At 38.0% G+C, this 22,562-nt stretch overlaps 1 protein-coding gene across 3 annotated transcripts in view; it reads right to left on the bottom strand.

The window, feature by feature from the left end:
* The window catches only part of LOC124641118 (serine/arginine repetitive matrix protein 1), a 79,172-nt gene that overhangs the window by 21,815 nt on the left and 34,795 nt on the right, over positions 1–22,562 (bottom strand). The window contains exon 2 of one of the 3 annotated variants that reach the window (XM_047179101.1): positions 7,817–7,856. The exons of the other annotated variants lie outside the window; for them this stretch is intronic. The gene's annotated coding sequence lies outside the window, so the exon portion shown is untranslated. The remainder of the gene's footprint in view (positions 1–7,816; positions 7,857–22,562) is intronic. 3 annotated transcript variants of the gene reach the window in all.

Raw genomic sequence — 22,562 nt, 5'->3', positions numbered from 1 at the left:
CCCTATGTATTGAAAGATTGTGATTAACTTAAACTAACGCACTTAAATATCTATAACAATGTTTAAAGTCAGTAAAATATGTTATTTGGTGGGTTTCCCGTTGAAAACTTATAAGGCATATGTCACATTATGTAAGGAAGCGCGAGCGGAGCGAGCGCGAAAATTTTTTAGTCTAAGGACACAAAACAAATAAAAACCACTGTAAATTAACAAAGCAAAGTCAAAAAGTAAGATATGCACAGAAGTGAAGTGCAAAAGCCGCGAGCGAAGCGAGCGCGATTTTTTCCTTAGAGTTTTCATGAAGTAAACATATTATCATAAAAAGCCATAACGGACGTGCGCGAAAATTGTTTTTTCGGAATTGAATGCCTCAACAATTAAACACAGACAAAATGCGACATCTGACATGGAGCCGCGAGCGCAGCGAGCGCGAATTTTTTTGGGGATGCAAAGGGTGAAACAGTCAAAATTGATAGGAGACGACCAAAGCTAGGGCGGCTTTTTCTGAAATTTTATTGGTTTAATTTTGCCGCCCCCTAAATAGCATTTGCCCCACGCTACGCCACTGGTTGATCTTAAATCGTTTTTAAGAATCTTTAATTTTGAAAATGTCCTTTCAACAGATGTACCTAACTGAAACCGGCTGTGTAGGTAAGTAATATTCTTAGCGCTATTGCTGTGTTCGGAAATATTGAAATCAAATCATTAGTAAAAAGATATTGTATTTTTTAAATATTACGTGATAACTCGCTAGATTTGCCGCCCCCTAGGACGTGCCGCCCGCGTGCTGTGCACGCGCTGCACGCCCGCATACGGCGGGCCTGATTATAATATATCTATTTATCCAAACCATATTCATATTCTGTACATCGAATGAAAAATATCATAACTTAAGATATTTTCACTAAAATTAAACTAGATGGCAGCACTAGTTCCCCGAAGTATTAACGATACAAAGTCATGGTTAATTTGTACACGCTATTTGTTTCATGGTGGATAAATTAGTGACAAGGTCAATACCGTGATGATCTTGGATCATGGGTTTAATCAATTTTATAGTACCGTGTCATTAAGCCATGGTTGAGTCAAAAAAATTGTACTTGTAGGTACCTAGTTTAAATTCTACTGAGACTACTACTACCTCTTAGGTATTAACCCGTGTCCCATGGGGACTACATCGCGCACCCTTATAAAAATTACATTAAATAGCCTTCTTCGATTTATGGCCTAACTAAAACAGAATTTTACAAATCGGCCTAGTGGTTCCTGTGGCTACCGTGTTCAAACAAAACCAGAAACAAAAAGTTTATTGGTCATTTATAATACCCAATAGCTGTAATGTCGCTGACCAAAAACCTAACATCATGGGTCATCTTGGACAATGTGGGTATCACTACAAAGCAAACCTTTGCCCATTGCCATCATCAAATGGTTCAAATGATTCCAGGATTTGCTTTTTGATAAATTGGGCGTACATAACGAACGTACCCGGAAAATTGCATTATTAACAGGCAGATATTGCTCATAGTCGATGGTTTTAAGGTTATTTTAACATTTAAGTATCGTGTCTCAAGATCATAACCGTATCAATTTCTACACGGTATTTTAAAATAATGCGTCCAAGCCAGCCTTCCCTTCACGGGTTAAATGGTATCTAATATTCTTCGCATACTTATTTAGTAATTTAATGGAGTCCCCGTTAAATAATTAGCCGTAACATAACCGTGAACAAGTTAGTTAAAATCAATAAATCGGTTAAAAATATCGTCTTGATGTCGTTCGGTTAACTTTATGGAGATCAGTTGATTTCAAACTTTGGAACTTTTCTTGGAAACTTTGGTCGTGGCGATTCATTTGTATTCGTTAGTTACGGTATGATTTTCCAAAGGCTTTACATTTAAAATTCACAATAATATACGAAAAAAAAAATTGCGATTGCAAAAATCATCAAATGACCCCTCCCGCTGTGGGTTAGCAGCGGTGAGGAAGTGTCAGACTTTTACTGACTAAAAATCCATCGTGTTCCTTCGTAGGCCTTTTATATACCAGGGCCGCGCACCTACGAGTTTAAGTCCTACGAAAAAAATGTGTTTTGATTTTCCCTTTCGAGTGTTTGAACCTGTCATTTTGGTCTAGGCCTAACCGCTACATATCTTTAATTTCTATCTCGTTTGTATTAATTTCCACGGACGAGTAATTTACATATTAGTCCGTGATAATTTCAATGTTATATTGAAATAATCGGTATGTACGCAAACTTCATTAGTCGGAGCAATACTTGCAGTTTGAAAATATTAGCATTAGATAGATCATCACAATATTTACCAACATTGCTATCATTGTGTATGTTTCTCACGCGGTTTGTTCGTCCTCACGTCTCGTGCGTGGAATAAGAAGACAAATATTTAAATTATTTATTACGTAGCTAAGTTACTAACAGAGTTAATCTTGTGTCTATATGACCATATTGTTGTATAGTTTTGATCGAAAAGGATTGTTTATAAAGAAAATGATAGAATGTTGATATTTTTACATTTGGGAGAGTAACTTTTTATTTTTGAAAAATGCCATGAATGATGAGTAATGTAATCAGGAATGGCTGAACCGATTAAGCTGAAAATTAGACGGGAGGCAGCTTATACCATGGAGAAAAATACCCCATGTTTTTACATGTGATATTTTTGGCACCATATCGAAACGGGCAGTACTTAGTTTTCTCGGGACGCGGTTGAAACCTCTTGTGGAAGCTACTTTGTCATAAAAATTGGGTTTGAAGAATGTCACTTCTTGGAGTAATATTTGAGGCATCAAAACCATTCTAAGGGCCTGACTATACCAAAGTGAAATAGAGCGGAGATTTTTTTTAACGACCAATAGAATTTAAACATAAACCAAGTGAATGTCATTTTGTGCTGTGGTAGGTATTGGCTTTTGTGGTATTGGCATTGCTATTTAAAACGTAATAACATAATACCACACACGTGATAAATATATGTGTTTATTAATAAGTTAATTAATCAATTTAGACGACCTCGATGGCGCAATGGTCATCATGCCGGACCGCCGAACCTGAGGTCCCGGGTTCGATTCCCGGTTCGGTCGACATTTGTGTGATGAGCATGCTTGTTGGCCGTGGTCTGGGTGTTATGATATGTATTTATAAATATGTATATATGTAGCTATATGTAGTTTATCAGTTGTGTTAGCACCCATAACACAAGTTAATAAATAACTTACCATGGGGTTAACCGACCGTGTGTGAAAAAGGTGTCCCGACATTATTATTATATTGTATGTCTCTATCAGACCTCGGGACTATAGAGTCCCGGATTTTTGGGAGGCGAACGTGGGGCCGAAGCCAACACGCTGAAGCCCTTTTGAGACAACTTTAATGAAATGGTGACACAAAACCGACGATTATCCCTGTATACACTATAGAAATGTACCCAAGGACAATCCCCGGTTCTGTGCTAAACTATTGCTAACTATGGATGAAAACTACTTGGGCTATTGTGATGGGATGCTAGTGGACTAGGAATGGGGAAACTACGGGAACTATGGCACCTGCCGATAACAATGTAATAAATACACGTAAAAATGGCAGGTGGAGACTCGCCAACTCACTTACTGGGCCCCCGGGAATCAGTCGCTAAATCGCAACAAGGGGGCAACAGGTACATGAGCGGCTGAAGGGTGAGGATACCTCGGCGGACTTTAAACGCAGATCACGCGCTCCCTGTGGGTCCAGCATCACCGGCCCACTCGCCACTTACCACGAGGCACCTACCCTCCGAGTGGGCTGTTAACCCTGCTCTAGCGACTCCACTCTGACCGGCCGATGAAGGCAAGCCAAGAGGCGGGAGACCTATCCCCCGTCATGCTTCACTCCGGCAGGCCGGAGATGGGGGACAGTATACTCTCCCTGGAGCACTCGGATATATAGCCCCGCGGGGTCGCTACTCCCCGTCATCCGCCTCAGATGCCCTGCGGGGCTATTATTATTATTATCTTGTATGTCTCTACCAGACCTCGGGACTATAGAGTCCCGGATTTTTGGGAGGCGAACGTGGGGCCGAAGCCAACACGCTGAAGCCCTTTTGAGACAACTTTAATGAAATGGTGACACAAAACCGACGATTATCCCTGTATACACTATAGAAATGTACCCAAGGACAATCCCCGGTTCAGTGCTAAACTATTGCTAACTATGGATGAAAACTACTTGGGCTATTGTGATGGGATGCTAGTGGACTAGGAATGGGGAAACTACGGGAACTATGGCACCTGCCGATAACAATGTAATAAATACACGTAAAAATAGCAGGTGGAGACTCGCCAACTCACTTACTGGGCCCCCGGGAATCAGTCGCTAAATCGCAACAAGGGGGCAACAGGTACATGAGCGGCTGAAGGGTGAGGATACCTCGGCGGACTTTAAACGCAGATCACGCGCTCCCTGTGGGTCCAGCATCACCGGCCCACTCGCCACTTACCACGAGGCACCTACCCTCCGAGTGGGCTGTTAACCCTGCTCTAGCGACTCCACTCTGACCGGCCGATGAAGGCAAGCCAAGAGGCGGGAGACCTATCCCCCGTCATGCTTCACTCCGGCAGGCCGGAGATGGGGGACAGTATACTCTCCCTGGAGCACTCGGATATATAGCCCCGCGGGGTCGCTACTCCCCGTCATCCGCCTCAGATGCCCTGCGGGGCTTTATTATTATTATTATCTTGTATGTCTCTGACCGACCACGGGACTACAGAGTCCCGGATTTTTGGAAGGCGAACGTGGGGCCGAAGCCAACACGCTGAAGCCCTTTTGAGACAACTTTAATGAAATGGCGACACAAAACCGACGATTATCCCCGTATACACTATAGAAATGTACCCAAGGACAATCCCCGGTTCTGTGCTAAACTATTGCTAACTATGGATGAAAACTACTTGGGCTATTGTGATGGGATGCTAATGGACTAGGAATGGGGAAACTACGGGAACTATGGCACCTGCCGATGACAATGTATTAAATACATGTTAAAATGGCAGGTGGAGACTCGCCAACTCACTTACTGGGCCCCCGGGAATCAGTCACTGAAAAGCAACAAGAGGGCAACAGGGACATGAGCGGCTGAGAAGGGTGAGGATACCTCGGCGGACTTTAAACGCATTATTATTATCTTGTATGTCTCTACCAGACCTCGGGACTATAGAGTCCCGGATTTTTGGGAGGCGAACGTGGGGCCGAAACCAACACGCTGAAGCCCTTTTGAGACAACTTTAATGAAATGGTGACACAAAACCGACAATTATCCCTGTATACACTATAGAAATGTACCCAAGGACAATCCCCGGTTCTGTGCTAAACTATTGCTAACTATGGATGAAAACTACTTGGGCTATTGTGATGGGATGCTAGTGGACTAGGAATGGGGAAACTACGGGAACTATGGCACCTGCCGATAACAATGTAATAAATACACGTAAAAATGGCAGGTGGAGACTCGCCAACTCACTTACTGGGCCCCCGGGAATCAGTCGCTAAATCGCAACAAGGGGGCAACAGGTACATGAGCGGCTGAAGGGTGAGGATACCTCGGCGGACTTTAAACGCAGATCACGCGCTCCCTGTGGGTCCAGCATCACCGGCCCACTCGCCACTTACCACGAGGCACCTATCCTCCGAGCAGGACTAACCTTGCTCTAGCGACTCCACTCTGACCGGCCGATGAAGGCAAGCCAAGAGGCGGGAGACCTATCCCCCGTCATGCTTCACTCCGGCAAGCCGGAGGTGGGGGACAGTATACTCTCCCTGGAGCACTCGGATATATAGCCCCGCGGGGTCGCTACTCCCCGTCATCCGCCTCAGATGCCCTGCGGGGTTATTATTATCTTGTATGTCTCTGACCGACCACGGGACTACAGAGTCCCGGATTTTTGGAAGGCGAACGTGGGGCCGAAGCCAACACGCTGAAGCCCTTTTGAGACAACTTTAATGAAATGGCGACACAAAACCGACGATTATCCCCGTATACACTATAGAAATGTACCCAAGGACAATCCCCGGTTCTGTGCTAAACTATTGCTAACTATGGATGAAAACTACTTGGGCTATTGTGATGGGATGCTAATGGACTAGGAATGGGGAAACTACGGGAACTATGGCACCTGCCGATGACAATGTATTAAATACATGTTAAAATGGCAGGTGGAGACTCGCCAACTCACTTACTGGGCCCCCGGGAATCAGTCACTGAAAAGCAACAAGAGGGCAACAGGGACATGAGCGGCTGAGAAGGGTGAGGATACCTCGGCGGACTTTAAACGCAGATCACGCGCTCCCTGTGGGTCCAGCATCACCGGCCCACTCGCCACTTACCACGAGGCACCTACCCTCCGAGCAGGACTAACCTTGCTCTAGCGACTCCACTCTGACCGGCCGATGAAGGCAAGCCAAGAGGCGGGAGACCTATCCCCCGTCATGCTTCACTCCGGCAGGCCGGAGATGGGGGACAGTATACTCTCCCTGGAGCACTCGGATATATAGCCCCGCGGGGTCGCTACTCCCCGTCATCCGCCTCAGATGCCCTGCGGGGCTTATTATTATTATTATTAATTTTATTAATAATTCACTTATTTATGAAACATCGATAATATTTTCAATGGCGCTGTCTGTTTAATATGAATCTCGGTGTATTTATTGCTTATGTTATGATTATTTCTTGACGTAGAGACAATAAATTAACTGTTCGAATATTAGGTATTTAAATATACATACACTCTTTGGTCTATCCTATCTTATTATTACCTACTCAAGTCCCATCTCCCGAGCCTTTTCCCCACTATGTTGGGGTCGGCTTCCAGTCTAACCAGATGTAGCTGAGTACCAGTTACAAGGAGCGACTGCCTATCTGACCTCCTCAGCCCACTTACCCGGGCAACTCAATATCCTTAGGTAAGACTGGTTGGCAGACTTGCTGGCTTCTGACTATCCGTAACGATTGCCAAAGATGTTCAATGACAGCCAGGACCTATAGTTTTGGAATTCCATACTTCATTGTTCAGTTAAAACAAAATAGAGACACCGCGGTCAAAATCAGTGCCTTAATTTTCAAGTCTGTCAAAATTCAAATAATAATTAACAATAACCCCAATGAAAACGGTCAAGCCCGAGCTGTAATGCCATTAATTATATCAACCGCTCTTATCGGCCATTGTCGCGTGTCGCTCTAGTGGATGACAGACCGATAATAACGGCTGAATAAACACCACCCTGTATAATGACCTGTTATTCATGTGCAGTATGTGATACACTAGCTTTGATGCTTCGAGGGAACCACTTTCCGTGCCTGGATAAAAAGTAGGTACTATATCCAAATACTAATATAATTAAGAGGAAAAAAATGTTTGTATCCTTGTCTCTGAAATTACTGAACCAATTTTAAAAATTCGTTCACTGTTGGAAAGTTACAATCTTCCCGAGAAACATATGCTATATTATATCCGGGTACGGGCACTAGTTCCCACTGGACGCGGGAGAAACCGCGGGAAAACGGCTGGTATTCGATGTATCTGGCAATTCAATTTGTAAGCATTCAATAATTTGAACGTTCGATCGATCATTTGGTTTAACATAATGTGTTCGATTATTTAGGATTCGAAGATTAGATAGAGGTATTTTAGTAGTACCCAAACTAATTCAACAACTAAGTCAGAGTAAAGACATCAGCCTAAATCGTCGTAACAGCCTAAATTGGCGCAGTTACTCAATAGAGCAGTGTTAAGCATTCAAGACCGATTCCCTCTGAATAATTAATACCTGACAATCTTAATCCGCAACCTGTGACTGCCTTAATTACCTGAAAATAGAGGAAAATTTTCATTAGCATTTTTGCATTATTAAAATGGTAATTTTGTAACCTCATTTCTTACTGGCAACACAGATGAAACTGTCAGGAGCGTAGCAATATAGGTATTTACGATTTTTCATCAATGGGTATAAACCCAAATAACAAAATATTTGCATCACATTCACTTTCTATGCGACAACGTAAATTATTTCAGTGTTATCAAGCCCATCTATCTGGTAATTCCATGGGGGTAAATCACTTTTCTTCTCGCATGTGCCCAAGACGGGATTCAATGGGAATAGCGATTGGGATCATGAATGTCTCCAAAAGTGGGATTTACTGGGAATACATCTCGAAAAAGGCCCCCTTTTATGCTATAATTCTATTCGCGAAGAAGTTCGCTCCAAACACAGCTAATGTTCTACTTTGTTAACATAAAATATGCGAGTAAGTAAGTGTGAGATACAAATCAGTACAAAATGTAGTGGAAACATTAATTTCTATTATCTATGACACCGAACGCGGAAGCTGTGTGTAATCGATACTATTCCTGAGCAGCTATCGGCCCTCGCCCGGTCATCCGCGGGGTGAATACTGTGTCCATGTGCATATGCTTTTGTTAGATGGTCCTACATTTTTAGGCTACCCGCCCACGACCTACCATCAGTGACCGATTTTTTGTTGTTAACACTGTTAACAACAGTGCATCGCACACGTCCCATAAAAAGTCGGCGAGAAAATCCTTGTCAATATGTACTGCATAAAATCGGATTAATAGGTATCTCTGTTCTAAAAGAAGTTTAATGTGGGCTAGTAGGCTTAGGTGGTTATTGTAAATGTGGTCGAGAGGTACCTACAATGGGTAATTTAAAAAAAAACATTAAAATTTCAGAAAATCTAATATTTTCACAAGAGGTAGATAGGTAGGTACACAAATGTTTGTGTGATGAAAGTTTAGTTAAATCATACAGTCACAAGTATTAGTCTTATCCATCCATTCTTATTAACTTATGCATTAATTAATAACTGTTGCAGCGGCATAGCTTAAAATACTTAATTTGAATAACCTCCCTGTCCCAAGAGTCATACCTGTATGATACACACTGATTGTTTAACTATTATGCCATCATGGACAGTGAAGTGGTTAAATATCTTTACAAAGCGCCTTAGAAACACCTAAAATAAAAGACAAATATCCCATAAATTAAAGAACTCATGGAGTCCACAAGCTATGACACAGATGCGCATTATACGCCGTAAATACGACGCCACGCTCGGCTGTCACTTGTTTTATTGCATTTTGTATCAAAATAACACCACATGGCATTCTGTGTGGTTTGCAGTCTCTTTTATAACTTTGGCTTTGATAATTAAAAGATTTCTTTTGTATGCTCTTTCTTTCAGCAATAATTTTAAAACTTTATTTATTTATTCCGACTTTCTCGCTACGAATATATTTTGTAAGTGTTGTAAACATATTATACAGCACAGTTTATGAATAAATGGGAGCTTAACCTTAGAGTGCTGTTCCAATTTGCAATTTTTATGTTAAAGTGCAGTAAATGCATTAATTTTGCATGTCGATCACTTGATCAAAATTGTTCACTAGTAAAAAATTATATGCATCTCGGCCATAGGGCCCTAATCCACTCTCAGCATTGTGCTCGCGTAGGTACATAGGTTGTAATTTTGCGGACATTTGAGAAATGTTTGCATGCTATTTGTTACTGTTCGCTAAAGTGAGTAGACCACAAAAAAATAATAGTTTAAAAAACTAAAAAAAGACACGCTAGTCATGTATTGTCATCAGAACTCAGAGCGTGTTCATTTCATCCTAATCGAAGACCGGGTGGGTCAAATTAATATTCCAAGATTTTCTTACATACTTACATATGTAGGTAGTTAGTTACAAGTGAAGCTAATATAAGCGAGTTAAAAAGAAAATTATATTATTGTTTGTATATTAGCGAAGGCAAACTAATGGAATCTCGCCTCTGTATATAAAATGTAGTACATCTGAACACAGAGTACGATCGCCAGTAGATATGCAGTACCTATTGTTAATTGTATTAATTACATTCCTATTCTCACACTCATTGAAATGATATGATTTTAATAATACAAAAAAACTGTTATATTTTATTGCAGAGAGTTGTTTTTATAGGAACTTGCCGTTTCTAAGGCCTTGATTGTTTAATCATCAGACATCTGCGGTAGAAATATATGTTTAACTTTGATTGTGTGGCAATCATGTTAACCTACAGAATCAGAGTTTGAGATTTTATAAGTAGGTAAGTAGATTCTCCATGTTTTACCCAGGGACGTACAAATATTAAGAACACACTAAAAATATCAGACACAAATATGTATTATCTATTGTAAACTAGCAGACAGCAAAGAGACACAGTCTAAAAATCAAGAGACCTCACGCCTAACCATAGACTACGCGATCAGTTCTAAAATTAAATCATCACAACAAAGAGACGGTCCATCGCTCCCGCCTGACCTCCGAAGACATTTAAAAAGGTTTTTTTCGTCGGCCATTGCGAACGTGACCGAAATCAGTTGTCGATGCCTTTTGACAAGCCAAGAGTTACGACACGAGTACCGTTCTGATGCACTCAATGATGCAGGAGTCACACAATTGTTTTTAAATAAGCTTAATGGTATTTAAAAACGGGTTGAGATCGATCAGAAAGCGTGTGATAGTTTCGGAACTGTCTTTTGCATTTACTTTCTGTAAATTAAAAAAACTTGTTTCATTTTGAGTAAAACTACACGTAAAGTGTTGTGGTATCCCCTCATTAATGCAGTGTAAAGAGCTAAAAGACAAGAAATAACAGAGAGTATGCTAACAAAAACGTAGTAAGTATACCACAGAGTCTGTGGTAAGTTCGTAACCAACCTCCTTTGTGCACTTCTAAGGACAGTTTGTTTTATTTTTTTAATGGTGTGAGGTCTTGTGTTAAGAATGGTTCAAGGATAAGTTAAGAATAGAATAAAACTGAATTTTAAGTTATATATATATATATCGACTGCAAGCAAGCAATACCTCCTATCTGACATTTTTGTTTCAAAAAACTTGTATCTACCAAAAAGGTTTAAGGTAGCTTAAGATTCAAAATAAAAACAAAAAACTTTATTAATCAATACTATGCGTAAATAAAGAAAACTTGGATTTTCAGTATCTCATTATACCTACCTCGGAATAAGGATTTTATTAAGTTTTATTGTTCCCCTTTAAAATCCACCCGGAGTCAGATAGGAGGTATTGCTTGCTTGCAGTCGATATATAATTTAAAGTTATATATATATATAACTTTTTATGTTGATATATATATATATATATATAGGCATGATAATAGATTTTTACTTTCTTGGCTATCTGTTTGGCATATCGAAAAGTGCCGTGTAGAACCTATCATCATTAGTATTTATTTCCTTTTTACCCGACTGCCAAGGAAGGTTTTGTTTTCTGAAATATTCTTCAGCAAAACCAAAAATATGCCATAATAACAAACATTTCTAAGATTCCATCGAAACCTCATTATCTAATAAGCACATTTGCTTCAGAGATTAAAATCAGCTGTATCAACAAACATTGTACTATTGTAGGAGCCATGTCGTAGATTTGGGCACTTTATGAATTGCTCGATAATATCATAATATGGTCGCATTTCATGATATATGAATGACCGCATGATGAGGATGCATGAGCAAGGGCAACTTAATTTAGTCAAATAAAATCGTTTACGTTTAACGATTTTGTCATCCACATTTGGCCGAATTGTAAAAAAATAATATTACATTTTATGACAAAAAAAATGTTACAAATTGAAGTTGGTTCTACAGAAAAAATATCGAACAATATTTCACGATACCGAATCTTTGTCTTTTCCTGAAGTAAATACAAATATATCGGCTTATTTCTGTCTGTCAATACCGTGTTTACCCACAGAAATCGTCGCATTTCATGAAAATTATCCAGAATTTCACATATTAAGTAAATCTACGCTATAGTTACGACACAAGAGCATTATTTATTCACGGCGTCGTCTCTCGGTTCGTTCACATCGCGACAATGACGCGTCACCCGGGTTTACTCGATAACTACAGTACACATGTTTAACGTTGTGACAATACGTCATGTTCGGTTGCATTTGCATTTTTTGAACTTAATTTTGAAGATGCACTGAGTGTTAAGAAAGAAGTTTACCTGAGTACTTATGTAATGTATTTACTTTACATAAGGCTTCTCTGTAAGCTCGTTATATGCTGTCCTAACACAACCGAATTTTATCATTGATAGTTTAATGTCTGTATATTAAGGTACACTTTTATATCATCTGTGACTAAGTATCTATATAAAAAAAAATAAAAAATTAGTAGACTTATTAGAAGATTACATGTATTTCCATCACACGTAATTATCTTGACACTGTTATTAAAATATCTATGGAAATTAAAGTATGGACGGATGAACAGCTAAAGATAAACAATATTTTTACTCAAAATCTGATCAGCTCTATCACCTAATTCTGGCGCCCTAATGACCCCTTATTCCTTTAAAAGATGAATTAATTACAAACCACACATCTTGTCAAACAAGTACCCTATAACTCCACATTCCACAATACATACTAATATTCTCTTCAATCTAGATAAATATCTGTGCTGCATGTAGCTGCGCCGGCGCCGACATTCGGCAGCCATTGTCTCGCGTGACGCCGGAATGCATTCAGAGCTGAATATGTCACATAGTTACACTTGAGGTTACTGCCACTCGTCTTTCAATGTAACGTTTTAAACTGCTTTTGAGTTGGGTGTTTTTAATTTTCAATATGGTAACCCAGTACAAATAACTGCATAATATGGTGGTAACTTTACCAGTGAGTGTAGAGTTGGCGTCATTTTCGATCGATTTAAGAAACGAGTACCTAATTAAGAAAAGAGACTAATATATCATACACTTACACTTTAATAGGCTTATCAAGAACCAAATAATTTAGTTTTGGAAAATCAAGTTTGTTTAGAACCTTCAAACAAACTGTTTTCATGAAAAGACTCATTGACTGAATTTTGGATTACAGCAAAATTATACCGCCTTCATATTTATCTCTTTCAGTCTTTGACATAACTACTTTCGTAGTCTTCCATAAGATACAGCTAACATAGTCCCCTTAGACAGGTCATTGACACCAATATAGGGAACATATAAAATCGTGCCGATCCCAAGTGTCTAGTCTAAGAGGCTTTTGTTCCGATAAAACTATTTGTTTTCCAGAAATAGGGCAGCAAAGAGAAAGAGAATACCTTTATGTGGTCGTAATTAATCACTGCTGTGTTTTTGCTGAATGTTTTTCGGGAAAATCCACCACAGGCTTAGATATACATATGTATGTACTGGGTGAAAATACACAAATCATACTTTATTTCGATTAAGTAAATTTAATAAAATACTGAAATTATAACAACTTTTTTTAAGCAACTAAGTGAGTCGATGTGAGGTTTGCCTTCACTTACTGAGATCGTAGGCAAACCCATATACTAACGGCCACGCCAGAGAAAATTAGTTCAAATTTTCGAATTGCTACTGGGAAATCCCAAACGCAAAAACCAGAAAATCTATCAATGGCAAACTCATTACTTAATTCAAAGTAAAATCTTTACATTGACTTAAATCACAATGGCCGACTGACAGCCAACAAAGTGTCAAATATGGCCGCCATTGTCCCTTCGAAGGCCGCAAAACAATGTCATTACCGCTTCGAATCGATCCCGGTGACTAATCGAAGGATATAATCAAAGATGGATCGCCGGATATCCGCTAGACGTTGCGCATAATACTATTTAATGTTCAAGCAATTTTACTTTTGCTATGAATAATTTTAAGTTTAGTTCTTGGTAAGTCATTAGGCAAATGTGTGCATAGCTTAAGCTTCAATGGTCACTACACTCAATTTTTCGTTTCGTTTGCTAAAATGATTCATTGCTCTGTCGGGTCTTCCATCATATACTCTCCTCTCATTTTATAGAAGTACCTACCTTTGTGCGCTCGAATCATTTATGTTAGTTTTAAATATTGTTTCTCAGTAAGTGAATTATGTAAATTCTTTATGAGAAATAAAATTGTTGTTAAACCTAAATACTCAAGATATATTTGTAGTTAACCAAAACAACCATCTCACTAGGAAGCTATAATTTTGTTCCATTAAAACAAAAAAAAACAAGTGATGAGTAGGTATATTGACCACAATCGTAGCCGTTTAGAAAACAGGGGGTAAATACGGATTGATGTGAGATACAAGATACGAATAACGCGCCTACGACTCAAATAAAAATAGTGGCGATAAAAGAGATAAAAAGAAAAAATCCAACAATGGTATCCAGACCAGCAATAGAAGATATGAATGACCGGATATCCGGTAAGCAGCTGGACATAGGGACATAAAATAAGTAGCAAAAACTTTTATATTTACTTTTATGATATGGGATATGTTAATAAAAAGCAGGGAAAAGGACGATTACGTATCATTATTTACTTCAAAGAGAAAAATATTCATACCTACGCATTTCAGATGCTGATAAAATGCCTATCACAAGACAGCAGAAGCCTTAGACCAGTAAATGGACAAAAATGCTTTTCGAGACGTGATAGATGACATCAGAAAGGAGGAAAATCCCTAATATCCCCACAGAAAGCACTTTTTCCACGTATTATTATCTAGATACGATACAAATCTCACCTACATCCCTTCATCGATATTGATTTACGCGTGCCGTATCAGAGGACCAAAAGATTCGGTGGTTATAGATTAAATAATTCTAGAAAAATATATTTTAGCTACGGATTTTGGCTACAAACTTAGGCTTGCCAAGATTTGTAACCGCATAGAAAAACCAACGCGATTTTTCAAACGCCAGTCTTTTATCTGAAGAATATGTTTGTCGTTTTAACAGCTTTTGTCAAGTAAATGTGTCAAACTGCTACATTTATTTCTACTGGTGCTGTACAGACCAAGTCCCACCTCATCGCATGTCCACTGTGCCCTGAAACTTGCTCGCGGGAGGACCTAATGAGCGCATTCAGCAATAATATTGGGCTGACAAAGTGTAGTCTCACTATAAGAAATGTCATCGACACGAAAAAAGAAGAAGAATTTATTCCTGAGATAGAAGTTAACTTATGATTGGAAAATCGGCCGTTAACCATACATATTTTAATAATAAACCAGTACTTAAAAATACCGCTTTTTATATGCAAGTTCAAAGACAAAAGCTCCAACGGAAATGCTTGCCTTATCTGTCTGGGCGGCTACCGTTTTATGCTAATCTATTCTTTACCTCAAACCTATGGTAGCTTAAGGTGTAGTTTATGCCTAGCATAAAACTGTTCCTACCTCAAACTAATATAGGTTTTTGTCAACGTGAATATAAGTTACATAAAAAACATCAACGCACCGCTAAGCCTTGCACCTACAAGACCTAGTAACTTATATTGAAAAATATATATATACAATACAATATCTATTAAAGCTTTAGTTTCTTTTAGTCCATCAGATGTTTTGGAAATGTATTTATCTACTGTCATTTCACAATACTTTCTGATTTTAAGTCTAACAAAACCCAAGGATGCCTCGGATTTACTTTCCATATTATTTTCTTCAAAAAACAATTCCGTCAGCCTTTTTAATGCTTCTTCATAAAGAGCGCTTTGCTCGCATTTACTAAATCCGTTATATAATCTGTGCATATCCAATAAGGGCGGGAAATCTGGCTTACATCGCCACTTGAGCTCTTAGGGCTTCATTCATTTCTTTTACTTGTAACGTGATAACCGCAAGGTTTCATTCATTTTTATGAAACCTGTTTTTAGTCTGTGATTTTTTTGATCATATTTTTTTTAAAGCTCATGTTCATTCCGTGGTTTTCAAGTTTGTCTGCGTAGTATCTTGAACTTATTTTTTGTTTGCATCATACTTTGTTCAAGCATTAAAGACTCACACTATTAATACAAGTATAAGGTGTAGGCTCTAAATCCCTGGTCGAGTTAATTAACTGTTTTATTTTGACATCTTTTCATTTCCATAGCGCAAGATACATCTATTCTATTATCGACAAAAATAAGGTTAACCTATAATTCTGCATATTCAAACAAACGAGCATCATAATTTTGAACTATCACACTTCCTAATACAAAAAAAGTCCTAGTCGCCATATTGAACAGTATACTGCCTATGTTGTTACATTCACGCTGCAAGTGACTGGATCCGACAGGCATGCAAACTTCTTGCCTAGCCAGGTATACTTGCACCGTGGGAACCGGTCGCCCTGTCTAGCCAACCGTCTTGTCTCCTACTGTGGAACTACGAATTTGTATTGCAATGAAAACTGGCCCGAAATTATTTGTCTTGTGATCTTTGTAGCGTTTTGACACTTTTCTCATACTATCGGTCATATCCTGTGTAAGCTATGGATTTGCTTGTGATATGGGTGGTAATACAACTGACAAACTATATAATACGTTGGTAAATTTTAAGACAGAAATATTATAGCACCCAAGATCAAGACCACAGGCAACAAACATGCTCATCACACAAATGTTGACTCTATGACTCTATCGGGAATCGATCCTTCTTAGTCTTCGTCGTATTTTTAGGTCTTGTCTTTGAGTTGGTCTCTGGGAATCTGCGATAGTTATCTATGAAATAGTTAACTGTTTTAATAACAAAAAAAAGTTTAGGCGACTTTTTCCCTCTATTTCATAATTATCAGCTCAACTTGCTAGTTGAACTCGCGACTGCGACCAATCACATGGCCCCATGAAATCGATTAGCAATAAATCGGTATAATTTTACCTGTAAAACACCAACAAAATTACCATGAACAAACAGTCATAGTATTACCACAGATTACGCAGAAACTCTTCACGGTTCTTCCGATACTTTTATAGAACAATGCCTTGTTTTAATAGGTAACGTTCAGATAATAATGGAAATCGATTAGGTACTGATGAAACAGCATGCTTTTGTTTGTTTTGTAGTGATTCAAGTTAATCATTTTCAGGAATGAATCACAAAATGTAGTTACAATAGTTTCTGAAGATCTGCCAAGATTCAAGATTGTAATTAAGGCCTGGTGCATCAATGAAGGCAAATGCGTCTTCATAGGACGCGGGCAAAACAGCTGAAGGAATCTAGTTCTACATAAGTAGGTAATATTATTGAGCAGTCAGGAGGAAACAAAACTTACCAAAACACAATTCGTCTATTAGTTCTTGGAACCCATAGTAGGGCTTCAGATCTTACTCCCAAGATCGGAAAACCGACAGTTCATGTAAATACTGGTCGAGTGCAGTCTTATGCGCTCTGTCACTAGCTAATCGACAATTTCTATACATTTTTATTTATTGCCTCAGACCATTTAACAAGTCTGAGCCGCCAAGAGCAAAAACACTCATGCATTTTCGGTCTTATCGTTTCGCACACATACGACAAAATTGTCACACATAGGAAGAATAAGATACCTTCAAATTCACCAGCTTTATGATATTTTTGGGTATAAAGACAATCTATGAAATATATACCTAATAATTGAACAATTCGTGTATTTAAGAGGAGTTTATTAATTACGTGGATTTTTATGTTGCAGCTTGCAAGTATGCAACTTTTACACCAATAGTATCAGTTATCGTCTACATAATGCGATGCAATGTGAGACCTGTCGCCGATCGAAAGTGAAAGCATTTGACGCAAATAACTTGCCACATTATATAGGGAAAATCTTGGAAAATATACTTGAGGAGTACCTGTGCGAGTACTATTATTAATTTGTTTATATTCTTTCAAATTTTCTTTCAGTTTCATTTCATTTCTTTTCTTTCATTCTTTCAAACTTTTTTGACAGATCTAAAACGCAATGTTCGATTTTGTAACGTCACATATCTAAGAAAACTTAATAATCGAGGCAAATCCGACGATACCCTGATTAATTGAAGGCCAGAAGATATAAGGTAAGCATTTAATAAAAAATATTACAATATTACAAAGGCACATACATACATACAAACTTAAACCTTTTTGGCATTCGGGTAAAGCTTTTTACAAAGGTATATCAACACGGTCAATTTCGGTACTAATTTCATTGACAAAATCACGTTATGACGTCACAGTGTAACCTCCACGGTTCTGACGTAACCGAAGGACTCTAGAGGCACGTGGACCATTGATTAAAATTTAATTACAAACTTTTAACAAGCTTTAAAAACTTTTTCTCTGAAATGAACATCCATTTTGGTTGGCCTCGGCTGTAGAGTCGTTTTATGAAACGAAAATCAACGTAGCTTTCCCAATTTTTCGTAATAGTTAACTTTGCTTTCATTTCCAGTTTAGGACTCCAATCATGAAACGCTCTAACTGGATATAATTATTACTTAATTTATCTACTCAGGGACAGGGACTAGTAGGTAAAAGTGGCAATTCAATTATGTCTTAGTAGGTAGGTCCCTAGTAGGTACACTGTGTTATATTTCGATATACAATCACTATATTATGGATATCAGCCGAAGAAATCCGATGCATGTAAATTAAATTTACTTAAACAGGATTCGGGCCTAAACAGGATAGAAAGAATATCCTGCTTTTACCGAATTTACTCCATCACAAGATTTGCGACTGTAAACAACAAAACATCGGTAGCTTAATCCAGAGATGAAAATAACACCCAAAACCGCGACTGCGTAATCCAAAAACCAATAAACGGAGATAAAATACAGCATGAATGCTCTGAATTTATTCGAATCAAATTGGTAGGTAGGTATCGAGTAACCGGTTGCCATGGTAACCTCCCGCCACCGATCGATACAGCGTAAACAACTCTGCATCCCAGTGACTTTCGTCCAGTTAGGAAACCTTTGTCGAATAAATTATTTAAGACATACAAAGTTAGTTTCAAAGACTTTCATGTTCAGATAAGTTATTGTGAGTTGGTAATTGATTAATTAAGGACAGAAGGACTCTTGTTTTGGACTTGGTCACTTGTGAAATGGGACGTTAAGTTGGTGGGTCCCGACTGTCATTTAAACATCTTGGCATCCGTTAAGGGAAGTCCCAACCGGAGTTACCAAGGGGTACCAGATTGTTACAAAATGTATAAGGGATAGTGCAGTTTCCGAACAGCGAAAGAATTTTGAAGTAGGTTCAGTATTTCCGTAGCCTTTACAAACAAACAAAACCCTTCATATTATGTGTATCATCATCATCATCATATCAGCCAATTTCAGTCCACTGATGAGCTATGCCTATTATAAGTAGGTATCTATAGATTATAATAAATCCCCGCAAAGTTCCAAGTTCGGCAGTCACATTAAATGCATTCTGCTTAAAGTAATTACTAACAGTAACTTAAGCATCAAGTTTCGACACTCAGTGGGCGTATGTGGGCAGGCTAGTTTGGAAACGGACCGAATACAGTCAGCTATCAAGGACAAAGTTATTTATTGGTTAACTACAAGCTTATTTGGTTAACTGATACGTTACCTAGATTTGGACTTCAAGTAAGAGGGAATCTGATTGAAAGATTTGGTAAAGAATAACGGTATGTATGAGTACAAGATGCCTGGAACTGTCAAAACTCTATGCAAATTGTTCTTTCTACCATGAAGGTGATAAGTGCTCAATCTTTCTCCGTGTGAGAGGAGGCCTGTTCCCAGCAGTGGGACGACAAAAAGGCTGTAACAGTACCATGAAGTCATTAGTAGCCAACTTCGGACAAGCAAGGCTTCCGAAGAAGATCTGTATGAAAAAGTATGTAAGTAGTTGTTAAATGGCTAACTTCTGAGACGCAACGTAATTTGGGGCGAACTGTACCTGAAACTTCTGTCACAAAACTGAGATTTAGTTAATTGAAGTTCTCTATTTGGGCAAGCATGTCTAATATAAGACCAACTATCCCAAAATAAATGCCTTTACATAAAGCGATAATCTTGGCAAGCCACAAATTAATTCCCAAATCAATAGTAGGCAGTTTGTTCAACTCTGGACGTAAATCATTCGATATCATCTGTAACGAAAATAGAAATAGTGTTTATCTGTAATTTACTGCTTCTCGCTGTATGTCAGTTCGAGATATTGTTTGCATAGACTATTATTTTACCTACTCTATGATGAGAATTGGACTTCACTTGCGAAGCACTGGAGATCCGGGTTCAAGAATTGGCTACTGCTTATTGAACAATCGTAACCATCCTACTTGGTTACAGTTTTATATTAATTCTTTATGCTTTTTACTTTTGTTTTGTAAAATGCGTGTGTAATCTTTTTATTTCGATTATAATAAATTGCTTTGGCATAATTGCTAGGGCAGTTGGCCCTAGCTTCGTACCGTATTTCCATCAGATACACTCTTAATGAGGACGAGGTGGTTCCAACAGCTTCATGCTGAGTACCCGTGGACACCACACCCTGTACACGGATAAAATATAGTCTATGTATGTCAGTCGGGGATGTTGCATCTTCAAAATAGTGAAAGATTTTTTGAAATCAGTTCAGTAATTACGAAGCCTTTAGGGTAGAAATGGGGTAACAATTCCTCTTTATAGCATTAGTTTAGAAGTATAGATACTTTCTTCCAAGTTAAATTCGAAAACGAGTACAAACTCATTTGTCTATCAACAACATTCGTATAATTTCAGCAACACCTTACAGTAAAATTACCCTGTTAACCTCATATATTAACATTTAGTACTACAAATACCACTCAGGCAAGTACCTACTTCAGCCGAATCAATTCCGCTCATCGGTCACTGACCTACCGCAACCAATGGCCGCTATGTACTGAATTAACCATTTTACTATCATCTGGTTCCCTATCAACTGATGTTTGATTTAAATAGCTACCTATGTTTAATGTTACCAACCCTTTTAGTGGAATGTAAAGGGCAATGTATTCTGGGAATTTGTATGTTGCTTTTATCAGGTGTTTCGTACCTAATCACATTAAATTCTATCATACATACTTTATGATATTCTATGGCGAATTGTAAAAAAATAAACCTCATTCATTCAGTGGTTTGGCCACTGGAGACATTTGTCGTTTTCGTGATTTACAATATCATGTGTAAAGTATCGAATGTTTTGACCAGTTGACAGCTGTCAGTTTTCAAGGGAAAATGTCCGTTGTTTGTAATGACCATAGATATAATATTACTAAACAAGATTGCGCACGCTCAAAATATATATTTACGAAAATGATCTCTATTCTAACGCAATAAGGTACTAAATTGGTTGCATAATACACAGAGGCAAATCCGAGCCGAGAGGGATAGTTCGAACGGAGGCTGTTTGTCTCTTTCTAACACCTTGCCAGCATAAAAAAATGTTGTGATCAAAAGTTTTGTCTTCCCAAAAAACAATTGAATCACATAAAATTTTTATCTTATTTTAACAATTGTAAGTCAACATATTAATAACAATCGCATTAATTTATTCTTATTTATTATTAAAACATAAACAACATAAATTTTTATTTTTTTTCTAGCGGTAACCCTGAACATTCTTGGCGCGTAATCAGCATTTAAAATTTTGTTTATATTTTTTGTATTAAATCAATTTAAACTATTTAAATGGTGAAAAAGTGTTGCGTTTATACTTGTAAAAGTGAATCCTATGGTGGTTGCAATATATCGTTCCACAGGTAAGCTAATAATAACATTTTCGTAAACCAAACAACTAGGGTGCCCATGAATTCTTGTAACGAGTCAAAATATGGGTGATGGATTTTAAAACTGTTGTACTATTGTTATAGCTTCCCAAAAAAAGAAAAAAGGCGACATAAATGGCTCAGCAGTCTATATATGAAGTAGAAATACAAAAAAAACAGTCTTCACTTCGAATCTTCCTGCTTTTATACTGCGAATTCCCGCTAATTATTAAAAGCCTTTATTAGTATCTTAAGGGCACAAACTGCGTAAGTTAAAACTTCAATACCAATCTGTGTATAATAATCTTAGCAAATTCGGATTTGTCTCACATAGCTTAATCTCATAGTCACCCTATTAGAAAGGGACAGACAGCCTCCGTACTAACTGTTTCACTCGGCTCGTTTTTTGGGTTTATATGCGCAGTCCTGTTTACTAATATTATGTCTATGGTAATGACTGACTCATAAATGGCGTTCTACTTTTCGCATATTTTTTTAAATTCATTTTTTTGCGTATTTTACTTTTTTCGAGTGTATTAACGTGTTCGATTTAATGTGATTAGGTACGAAACACTCCATACCTATACTGATTGCGGATTTCGATAAGCGATCTGTCCGTTGTTTTGCAATTGGAGATTGAATTTTGACATTAGCCCCATACAAGTTATGTCAAATTCTTATCTTTAGTAAGTGACACGATTATAAATATTGAGATCGGTTGTTAATAGATCAGGGTATATTACCTTTTGCAACAAAAGAAAATTACAAAGGTATAGTAGGATGAAACCTATTCAAGATAGGATGAGAATACAACAATTTTTATTTTCTATTATTTTGTTCCCTGGGTTTAATGAAAAATCTCTTTATAGACAGAAACCTATTGAATAGTTTTTGTAAGAACAAAAGCTGTCGATATTGTAAAACTTAAATGTATATATACTGCACTGACGTTGATTCACGGAAAAAAGTTATCCTTACTTAGTTTGGTTTTTCATGGAAAAAATATGAGGACAATGT

This window comes from Helicoverpa zea, chromosome 22, assembly GCF_022581195.2.
Source record: "Helicoverpa zea isolate HzStark_Cry1AcR chromosome 22, ilHelZeax1.1, whole genome shotgun sequence".
NCBI lineage: Eukaryota > Metazoa > Arthropoda > Insecta > Lepidoptera > Noctuidae > Helicoverpa > Helicoverpa zea.
Note: the sequence above shows the minus strand (reverse complement) of the source record. Positions and strands in the feature narration are given on the sequence as shown.